Source organism: Cyclopterus lumpus, chromosome 17 (assembly GCF_009769545.1).
Source record: "Cyclopterus lumpus isolate fCycLum1 chromosome 17, fCycLum1.pri, whole genome shotgun sequence".
NCBI classification, from domain to species: Eukaryota; Metazoa; Chordata; class Actinopteri; order Perciformes; family Cyclopteridae; genus Cyclopterus; species Cyclopterus lumpus.
In genome coordinates, this window is record NC_046982.1 from 22,998,444 (window position 1) to 23,010,943 (window position 12,500).

A 12,500-nucleotide genomic window follows, 5' to 3' on the forward strand; every position below is an offset into this window, starting at 1 on the left:
CTACAGAGTACTACAGAGCACTACAGAGTACTATAGAGCAGTACAGAGTACTACAGAGTACTACAGAGTACTACAGATCACTACAGAGTACTACAGAGTACTATAGAGCAGTACAGAGCAGTACAGAGTACTACAGAGCACTACAGAGTACAGTACAGAGTAGTACATAGCAGTACAGAGCAGTACAGAGTACTACAGAGCAGTACAAGAGCACTACAGAGTACTACAGAGTACTACAGAGCACTACAGAGTACTACAGAGTACTACAGAGTACTACAGAGCACTACAGAGTACTACAGAGCACTACAGAGTACTACAGAGTACTACAGAGGAGTACAGAGTACTACAGAGTACTACAGAGCAGTACAGAGTACTACAGAGCACTACAGAGTACTACAGAGTATTTCAGAGCACTACAGAGTACTACAGAGCACTACATAGCAGTACAGAGCAGTACAGAGTACTACAGAGTACTACAGAGCACTACATAGTTCTACAGATTACTACAGAGTACTACAGAGCACTACAGAGTACTACAGAGTATTTCAGAGCAGTACAGAGTACTTACAGGAGCAGCTACAGAGGCTAGCTACAGAGCTATACAGAGCTACTACAGATTACTACATAGCTACTTTACATGAGTAGCTACAGAGCACTACATAGTTACTACAGATTATACATAGTACATACAGATCACTAACATAGTACTACAGAGTACTACAGAGCAGTACTAGAGTACTTAGTGAGCAGCTACATAGTCAGTACCAGATCCACTACAGAGTACTACAGAGTACTACGAGTACTACAGATACTACAGCAGCACTCATAGCACTACAGGAGTACTATCAGAGCACTACATTAGTTACTACAGAGTACTACTAGAGCTAGCTACAGATCACTACATAGTACTACAGAGTACTTTACAGAGCACTTACAGAGCACTACAGAGTACTACAGAGCACTACATGAGTAACTACAGAGTACTATCAGAGCAGTACAGAGTACTACAGAGCACTACAGAGCAGCTACAGAGCTACTACAGAGTACTACAGAGTACTACAAGCTACAGAGTACTACAGAGCATTACAGAGTCACTACAGAGTACTACAGAGCAGCTACAGAGTACTACAGAGTACTACAGAGCAGTACATAGCAGTACAGAGCACTACAGAGAACTACAGAGTAATTCAGAGCAGTACAGAGTACTACAGAGCACTACATAGCAGTACAGAGCACTACAGAGTACTACAGAGCAGTACAGAGTACTAAAGAGTACTATAGAGCAGTACAAAGTACTACAGTGTAATACAGAGCAGTACAGATCACTACAGAGTACTACAGAGTATTTCAGAGCAGTACAGAGTACTACAGAGCACTACAGAGCACTACAGAGTACTACAGAGTACTACAGAGTACTACAGAGTACTACAGAGCACTACAGAGTTCTACAGAGTACTACAGAGTACTACAGAGCACTACAGAGTACTACAGAGTACTTTCAGAGCAGTACAGAGTACTACAGAGCACTACAGAGCAGTAAATAGTACTACAGAGTACTACAGAACAGTACAGATTACTACAGAGCAGTACAGAGTACTACAGAGTACTACAGAGTCCTACAGAGCACTACAGAGTACTACAGAGTTCTACAGATAACTACAGAGTATTTTAGAGCAGTACAGAGTACTACAGAGCACTACAGAGCAGTACAGAGTACTACAGAGTACTACAGAGCAGTATAGTACTACAGAGTACTACAGAGTACTACAGAGCACTACAGAGCACTACAGAGTACTACGGAGCACTACAGAGTACTACATATTACTACAGAGTACTACAGAGCACTACATAGCAGTACAGAGCACTACAGAGTACTACAGAGTACTACAGAGCAGTACAGAGTACTACAGAGTAATACAGAGCACTACAGAGTACTACAGAGCAGTACAGAGTACTACAGAGCACTACAGAGTACTACAGAGTACTACAGAGTATTTCAGAGCAGTACAGAGTACTACAGAGCACTACAGAGCAGTACAGAGTACTACAGAGTACTACAGAGCACTACATAGTACTACAGAGTACTATAGAGCAGTACAGATCACTACATAGTACTACAGAGCACTACATAGTACTACAGAGTACGACAGAGTTCTACAGATAACTACAGAGTATTTTAGAGCAGTACAGAGTACTACAGAGTACTACAGAGCACTACAGAGCACTACAGAGTACTACAGAGCACTACAGAGTACTTCATATTACTACAGAGTACTACAGAGCACTACAGAGTACTACAGAGCAGTACAGAGTACTACAGAGCACTACAGAGTACTACAGAGTATTTCAGAGCAGTACAGAGTACTACAGAGCACTACATAGCAGTACAGAGCACTACAGAGTACTACAGAGCACTACAGAGTACTACAGAGCACTACAGAGCAGTACAGAGTACTACAGAGCACTACAGAGTACTACAGAGTACTACATAGCACTACAGAGTACTACAGAGTACTACAGAGCACTACAGAGCACTACAGAGTACTACAGAGCAGTACAGATCACTACAGAGTACTACAGAGTACTACAGAGTACTATAGAGCAGTACAGAGTACTACAGAGTACTACAGAGTACTACAGAGCAACTACAGAGTACTACAGAGCACTACAGAGTACTACAGAGCACTACAGAGTACTACAGAGCTACTACAGAGTACTACAGAGCACTACAGAGTACTACAGAGTATTTCAGAGCAGTACAGAGTACTACAGAGCACTACATAGCAGTACAGAGCACTACAGAGTACTACAGAGAGTACAGAGTACTACAGAGTACTACAGAGCACTACAGAGTACTACAGAGTTACAGATTACTACAGAGTACTACAGAGCACTACAGAGTACTACAGAGTATTTCAGAGCAGTACAGAGTACTACAGAGCACTACAGAGCACTACAGAGCAGTACAGAGTACTACAGAGTACTACAGAGTACTACAGAGTACTACAGAGTACTACAGAGCACTACAGAGCAGTACAGAGCACTACAGAGTACTACAGAGCACTACAGAGCACTACAGAGTACTACAGAGTACTACAGAGTATCTACAGATGCAGTACAGAGTACTACAGAGCTACTACAGAGTACTACAGAGCTACTACAGAGTACTACAGAGTACTACAGAAGCAGCTACAGAGTACTACAGAGCAACAGGTACTACAGAGTATCTACAGAGCATGTACAGAGTACTACAGAGTACTACAGAGCACTACAGAGTACTACAGAGTATTTCAGAGGAGTACAGAGTACTACAGAGCACTACATAGCAGTACAGAGCACTACAGAGTACTACAGAGTAATACAGAGCAGTACAGAGTACTACAGAGTACTACAGAGTACTACAGAGCAGTACAGAGTACTACAGAGCACTACATAGCAGTACAGAGCACTACAGAGTACTACAGAGTACTACAGAGCAGTACAGAGTACTACAGAGCACTACAGAGCAGTACAGAGCTACTACAGAGTACTACAGAGTACTACAGAGCACTACAGAGCATTCTACAGAGTACTACAGAGTACTACAGAGTACTACAGAGTACTACAGAGCACTACAGAGTACTACAGAGTACTACAGAGCAGTACAGAGTACTACAGAGTACTATAAAGCAGTACAGAGTACTACAGAGCAGTACAGAGCACTACAGAGTACTACAGAGTACTATAGAGCAGTACAGAGTACTACAGAGTACTACAGAGTACTACAGAGCACTACAGAGTACTACAGAGCACTACAGAGTACTACAGAGTACTACAGAGCAGTACAGAGTACTACAGAGTACTACAGAGCACTACAGATCACTACAGAGTACTACAGAGCAGTACAGAGCAGTACAGAGTACTACAGAGTACTACAGAGCAGTACAGAGCACTACAGAGTACTACAGAGCAGTACAGAGTACTACAGAGCACTACAGAGCAGTACAGAGTACTACAGAGTACTACAGATTACTACATAGCACTACAGAGTACTACAGAGCACTACATAGTACTACAGAGTACTACAGAGCAGTACAGATTACTACAGAGCAGTAAAGAGTACTACAGAGTCCTACAGAGCACTACAGAGTACTACAGAGTTCTACAGATAACTACAGAGTATTTTAGAGCAGTACAGAGTACTACAGAGTAATACAGAGCACTACAGAGCAGTACAGAGTACTACAGAGTACTACAGAGTACTACAGAGCACTACAGAGCACTACAGAGTACTACAGAGCACTACAGAGTACTTCATATTACTACAGAGTACTACAGAGCACTACAGAGTACTACAGAGCAGTACAGAGTACTACAGAGCACTACAGAGTACTACAGAGTATTTCAGAGCAGTACAGAGTACTACAGAGTAATACAGAGCACTACAGAGTACTACAGAGTACTACAGAGTACTACAGAGCACTACAGAGCAGTACATAGTACTACAGAGCACTACAGAGTTCTACAGAGCACTACATAGTACTACAGAGTACTACATAGTACTACAGAGTACTACAGAGCACTACAGAGCAGTACATAGTACTACAGAGTACTACAGAGCACTACAGAGTTCTACAGATTACTACAGAGTACTACAGAGCACTACAGAGTACTATAGAGCAGTACAGATCACTACAGAGTACTACAGAGTACTACAGAGCACTACAGAGTACTACAGAGTACTATAGAGCAGTACAGATCACTACATAGTACTACAGAGTACTACAGAGCACTACAGAGCAGTACATAGTACTACAGATCACTACAGAGTACTACAGAGCACCACAGAGCACTACAGAGTACTACAGAGCACTACAGAGCACTACATAGTACTACAGAGCACTACAGAGCAGTACAGATTACTACAGAGTACTACAGAGCACTACAGAGCACTACAGAGTACTACAGAGCACTACATAGTACTACAGAGCACTACAGAGCACTACAGAGTACTACAGAGTACTACAGAGTACTACAGAGCAGTACAGAGTACTACAGAGCACTACAGAGTACTACAGAGTACTACAGAGTACTACAGAGTACTACAGAGCACTACAGAGTATTACAGAGCAGTACAGAGTACTACAGAGCACTACATAGCAGTACAGAGTACTACAGAGTACTACAGATTACTACAGAGTACTACAGAGCACTACAGAGTACTACAGAGTACTACAGAGCACTACATAGTTCTACAGATTACTACAGAGTACTACAGAGCACTACAGAGTACTACAGAGCACTACAGAGCAGTACAGAGTACTACAGAGTACTACAGAGTACTACAGAGCAGTACAGAGTACTACAGAGTACTACAGAGCACTACAGAGTACTACAGAGCACTACAGAGTACTACAGAGCACTACAGAGTACTACAGAGTACTACAGAGCAGTACAAAGTACTACAGAGCAGTACAGATCACTACAGAGTACTACAGAGTACTACAGAGCACTACAGAGCACTACAGAGTACTACAGAGCACTACAGAGTACTACAGAGTACTACAGAGCACTACAGAGTACTACAGAGCACTACAGAGTACTACAGAGTACTACAGAGCACTACAGAGCACTACAGAGTACTACAGAGTACTACAGAGCACTACAGAGTACTACAGAGTATTACAGAGTACTACAGAGTACTACAGAGCACTACAGAGCAGTACAGAGTACTACAGAGTACTACAGAGCAGTACAGAGTACTACAGAGTACTACAGAGTACTACAGAGTACTACAGAGTACTACAGAGCAGTACAGAGTACTACAGAGTACTACAGAGCAGTACAGAGTACTACAGAGTACTACAGAGCAATACAGAGCACTACAGAGTACTACAGAGTACTACAGAGCAGTACAGAGTACTACAGAGTACTACAGAGCACTACAGAGCTACTACAGAGCATTACAGAGCAGTACAGAGTACTACAGAGCACTACAGAGTACTACAGAGTATTTCAGAGCAGTACAGAGTACTACAGAGCACTACATAGCAGTACAGAGCACTACAGAGTACTACAGAGTACTACAGAGCAGTACAGAGTACTACACGAGTAATACAGAGCACTACAGAGTACTACAGAGCAGTACAGAGTACTACAGAGTACTACAGAGCACTACAGAGTACTACAGAGCACTACAGAGCAGTACAGAGCAGTACAGAGTAGTACATAGCAGTACAGAGCACTACATAGTACTACAGAGCACTACAGAGTACTACAGAGTACTACAGAGCACTACAGAGCAGTACAGAGTACTACAGAGCACTACAGAGTTCTACAGAGCACTACATAGTTCTACAGATTACTACAGAGTACTACAGAGCACTACAGAGCAGTACAGAGCAGTACAGAGTACTACAGAGCACTACAGAGTTCTACAGATTACTACAGAGTATTTCAGAGCAGAACAGAGTACTACAGAGTACTACAGAGCAGTACTATAGTACTACAGAGTACTACAGAGTACTACAGAGTACTACAGAGCACTACAGAGTACTACAGAGTACTACAGAGCAGTACAGAGTACTACAGAGCACTATAGAGCAGTACAGAGCACTACAGAGTACTACAGAGCATTACAGAGCAGTACAGAGTACTACAGAGTACTACATAGCAGTACAGAGCAGTACAGAGTACTACAGAGCACTACAGAGTACTACAGAGCAGTACAGAGTACTACAGAGTACTACAGAGCAGTACAGAGTACTACAGAGAACTATAGAGCAGTACAGAGCACTACAGAGTACTACAGAGCAGTACAGAGCACTAAAGAGTACTACAGAGTAGTACAGAGCAGTACAGAGTACTACAGAGCACTACAGAGTCATTACAGAGTCACTACCAGAGTACTACAGAGCACTACAGAGTTCTACAGATTACTACAGAGTACTACAGAGCACTACAGAGTACTACAGAGTATTTCAGAGCAGTACAGAGTACTACAGAGCACTACAGAGCACTACAGAGTACTACAGAGTATTACAGAGCAGTACAGAGTACTACAGAGCACTACAGAGCAGTACAGAGTACTACAGAGTACTACAGAGCACTACAGAGTACTACAGAGTACTACAGAGTACTACAGAGTACTACAGAGCACTACAGAGTACTACAGAGTACTACAGAGCAGTACAGAGCAGTACAGAGTACTACAGAGTACTATAGAGCAGTACAGAGTACTACAGAGTACTACAGAGCAGTACAGAGCAGTACAGAGTACTACAGAGTACTATCAGAGCAGTACAGAGTACTACAGAGTACTACAGAGCAGTACAGAGCAGCTACAGAGTACTACAGAGTACTACAGAGTACTACAGAGTATTTCAGAGCAGTACAGAGTACTACAGAGCACTACAGAGTACTACAGAGCAGTACAGAGTACTACAGAGCACTACAGAGTACTACAGAGTACTACATAGCAGTACAGAGCACTACAGAGTACTACAGAGTACTACAGAGCACTACAGAGTACTACAGAGTACTACAGAGCACTACAGAGTACTACAGAGTACTACAGAGTACTACAGAGCACTACAGAGTACTATAGAGCATACAGAGCAGTACAGAGTACTACAGAGCACTACAGATCACTACAGAGTACTACAGAGTACTACAGAGTACTACAGAGTACTACAGAGCAGTACAGAGTACTACAGAGTACTATAGAGCAGTACAGAGCAGTACAGAGTACTACAGAGCAGTACAGAGCACTACAGAGTACTACAGAGTACTACAGAGCAGTACTACAGAGTACTACAGAGTACTACAGAGCACTACAGAGTACTACAGAGCAGTACAGAGCAGTACAGAGTACTACAGAGTACTACAGAGCAGTACAGAGTACTACAGAGTACTACAGAGTACTACAGAGTACTACAGAGTACTACAGAGTACTACAGAGTACTACAGAGTACTACAGAGCACTACAGAGTACTACAGAGTACTACAGAGTACTACAGAGTACTACAGAGTACTACAGAGTACTACAGAGCACTACAGAGTACTACAGAGTACTACAGAGCAGTACAGAGTACTACAGAGTACTACAGAGTACTACAGAGCACTACAGAGTACTACAGAGTACTACAGAGCACTACAGAGTACTACAGAGTACTACAGAGTACTACAGAGCACTACAGAGTACTACAGAGTACTACAGAGCACTACAGAGTACTACAGAGCACTACAGAGCAGTACAGAGTACTACAGAGTACTACAGAGCACTACAGAGTACTACAGAGCACTACAGAGTACTACAGAGTACTACAGAGCAGTACAGAGTACTACAGAGTACTACAGAGTACTACAGAGCACTACAGAGTACTACAGAGTACTACAGAGCAGTACAGAGTACTACAGAGTACTACAGAGCACTACAGAGTACTACAGAGTACTACAGAGCAGTACAGAGCACTACAGAGTACTACAGAGTACTACAGAGCACTACAGAGTACTACAGAGTACTACAGAGCACTACAGAGTACTACAGAGTATTTCAGAGCAGTACAGAGTACTACAGAGCAGTACAGAGCACTACAGAGTACTACAGAGTACTACAGAGCACTACAGAGCAGTACAGAGTACTACAGAGTACTACAGAGCAGTACAGAGTACTACAGAGTACTACAGAGCAGTACAGATTACTACAGAGCACTACAGAGTACTACAGAGCAGTACAGAGTACTACAGAGCACTACAGAGTACTACAGAGTATTTCAGAGCACTACAGAGTACTACAGAGCACTACATAGCAGTACAGAGCACTACAGAGTACTACAGAGTACTACAGAGCATTACAGAGCACTACAGAGTACTACAGAGTACTACAGAGCACTACATAGTTCTACAGATTACTTCACGAGCAGTACAAGAGTACTACAGAGTACTACAGAGCAGCACAGAGTACTACAGAGTAATTTCAGAGCAGTACAGAGTACTACAGAGTACTAAGAATCACTACAGAGTACAATACAGAGTACTACAGAGCACTACATAGTACTACAGAGTACTATAGAGCAGTACAGATCACTACATAGTACTACAGAGCACTACATAGTACTACAGAGTACTACAGAGTTCTACAGATTACTACAGAGTATTTCAGAGCAGTACAGAGTACTACAGAGTACTACAGAGCACTACAGAGCACTACAGAGTACTACAGAGCACTACAGAGTACTTCATATTACTACAGAGTACTACAGAGCACTACAGAGTACTACAGAGCAGTACAGAGTACTACAGAGCACTACAGAGTACTACAGAGTATTTCAGAGCAGTACAGAGTACTACAGAGCACTACATAGCAGTACAGAGCACTACAGAGTACTACAGAGCACTACAGAGTACTACAGAGCACTACAGAGCAGTACAGAGTTCTACAGAGCAGTACAGAGTACTACAGAGTACTACATAGCACTACAGAGTACTACAGAGTACTACAGAGCACTACAGAGCACTACAGAGTACTACAGAGCAGTACAGAGTACTACAGAGCACTACAGAGTACTACAGAGTATTTCAGAGCAGTACAGAGTACTACAGAGCACTACAGAGCAGTACAGAGCACTACAGAGTACTACAGAGCACTACAGAGTACTACAGAGCACTACAGAGCAGTACAGAGTACTACAGAGCAGTACAGAGCAGTACAGAGTACTACGGAGTATTTCAGAGCAGTACAGAGTACTACAGAGCACTACATAGCAGTACAGAGCACTAGAGAGTACTACAGAGCAGTACAGAGTACTACAGAGTAATACAGAGCACTACAGAGTACTATAGAGCAGTACAGAGTACTACAGAGCACTACAGAGTACTACAGAGTATTTCAGAGCAGTACAGAGTACTACAGAGCACTACATAGCAGTACAGAGCACTACAGAGTACTACAGAGCAGTACAGAGTACTACAGAGTAATACAGAGCACTACAGAGTACTACAGAGCACTACAGAGTACTACAGAGTACTACAGAGCACTACAGAGCAGTACAGAGTACTACAGAGCACTACAGAGAACTACAGAGTACTACAGAGCACTACAGAGTACTACAGAGTACTACAGAGCACTACAGAGCACTACAGAGTACTACAGAGTACTACAGAGCACGTACAGAGTACTACAGAGTACTACAGAGCAGTACAGAGTACTACAGAGTACTACAGAGCACTACAGAGTACTACAGAGTATTTCAGAGCAGTACAGAGTACTACAGAGCACTACAGAGCAGTACAGAGTACTACAGAGTACTACAGATTACTACATAGCACTACAGAGTACTACAGAGTACTACAGAGTACTACAGAGTACTACAGAGTACTACAGAGCACTACAGAGTACTACAGAGTACTACAGAGTATACAGAGCAGTACAGAGTACTACAGAGCACTACATAGTACTACAGAGCACTACAGAGTACTACAGAGTACTACAGAGCACTACAGAGCACTACAGAGTACTACAGAGTACTACAGAGCAGTACAGAGTACTACAGAGCACTACAGAGCAGTACAGAGTACTACAGAGTACTACAGAGTACTACAGAGCAGTACAGAGTACTACAGAGCACTACAGAGTACTACAGAGTTCTACAGATAACTACAGAGTACTACAGAGCACTACAGAGTACTACAGAGCACTACAGAGTACTACAGAGCACTACAGAGCAGTACAGAGTACTACAGAGCAGTACAGAGCACTACAGAGTACTACAGAGTACTACAGAGCACTACAGAGCACTACAGAGTACTACAGAGCACTACAGAGTACTACAGAGTACTACAGAGTACTACAGAGCACTACAGAGTACTACAGAGTACTACAGAGTACTACAGAGTACTACAGAGTACTACAGAGCACTACAGAGCAGTACAGAGTACTACAGAGCAGTACAGAGTACTACAGAGTATTACAGAGCAGTACAGAGTACTACAGAGTACTACAGAGCAGTACAGAGTACTACAGAGTACTACAGAGCAGTACAGATTACTACAGAGTACTACAGAGTACTACAGAGTACTACAGAGTACTACAGAGTACTACAGAGTACTACAGAGCACTACAGAGTTCTACAGAGTACTATAGAGCAGTACAGAGTACTACAGAGAACTATAGAGCAGTACAGAGTACTACAGAGTACTACAGAGCAGTACAGAGTACTACAGAGCACTACAGAGTACTACAGAGCAGTACAGAGTACTACAGAGTACTAACAGAGCACTACAGAGTACTACAGAGCACTACAGAGTACTACAGATTCACTACAGAGTACTACAGAGCACTACAGAGTACTACAGAGTATTTCAGAGCAGTACAGAGTACTACAGAGCACTACATAGCAGTACAGAGCACTACAGAGTACTACAGAGTACTACTAGAGCAGTACAGAGTACTACAGAGTACTACAGAGCACTATAGAGCAGTACAGAGTACTACAGAGTACTACAGAGCAGTACAGAGTACTACAGAGTACTACAGAGTACTACAGAGCACTACAGAGTACTACAGAGTACTACAGAGCAGTACAGAGTACTACAGAGTACTACAGATCACTACAGAGTACTACAGAGTACTACAGAGCACTACAGAGCAGTACAGAGTACTACAGAGTACTACAGAGCAGTACAGAGCAGTACAGAGTACTACAGAGTACTACAGAGCAGTACAGAGTACTACAGAGCACTACAGAGTACTACAGAGTACTACAGAGTACTACAGAGCATTACAGAGCACTACAGAGTACTACAGAGTACTACAGAGCACTACAGAGCACTACAGAGTACTACAGAGTACTACAGAGCAGTACAGAGTACTACAGAGCACTACATAGCAGTACAGAGTATCTACAGGAGTACTACAGAGTACTAAGAGCACTACAGAGGATTACAGAGTACTTACAGAGCACTACAGAGTACTACAGAGCACTTACAGAGCACTACAGAGTACTACAGGAGTACAGATTACTACAGAGCACTACAGAGTACTACAGAGCAGTACAGAGTACTACAGAGCACTACAGAGAACTACAGAGTATTTCAGAGCAGTACAGAGTACTACAGAGCACTACAGAGTACTACAGAGCACTACAGAGCAGTACAGAGTACTACAGAGCAGTACATTGTACTACAGAGTACTACAGAGCACTACAGAGCACTACAGAGTACTACAGAGCACTACATAGTTCTACAGATTACTACAGAGTACTACAGAGCACTACAGAGTACTACAGAGCACTACAGAGTACTACAGATTACTACAGAGTACTACAGAGCACTACAGAGCAGTACAGAGTACTACAGAGCAGTACAGAGTACTACAGAGTATTTCAGAGCAGTACAGAGTACTACAGAACACTACAGAGCAGTAAATAGTACTACAGAGTACTACAGAGCAGTACAGATTACTACAGAGCAGTACAGAGTACTACAGAGTACTACAGAGTCCTACAGAGCACTACAGAGTA

At 42.7% G+C, this 12,500-nt stretch overlaps 1 protein-coding gene across 1 annotated transcript in view; it reads left to right on the forward strand.

The window, feature by feature from the left end:
• Positions 1–12,500, forward strand: part of LOC117747056 (cytochrome P450 7B1) — a 19,309-nt gene that overhangs the window by 5,677 nt on the left and 1,132 nt on the right. The gene's annotated exons all lie outside the window — the stretch shown is intronic.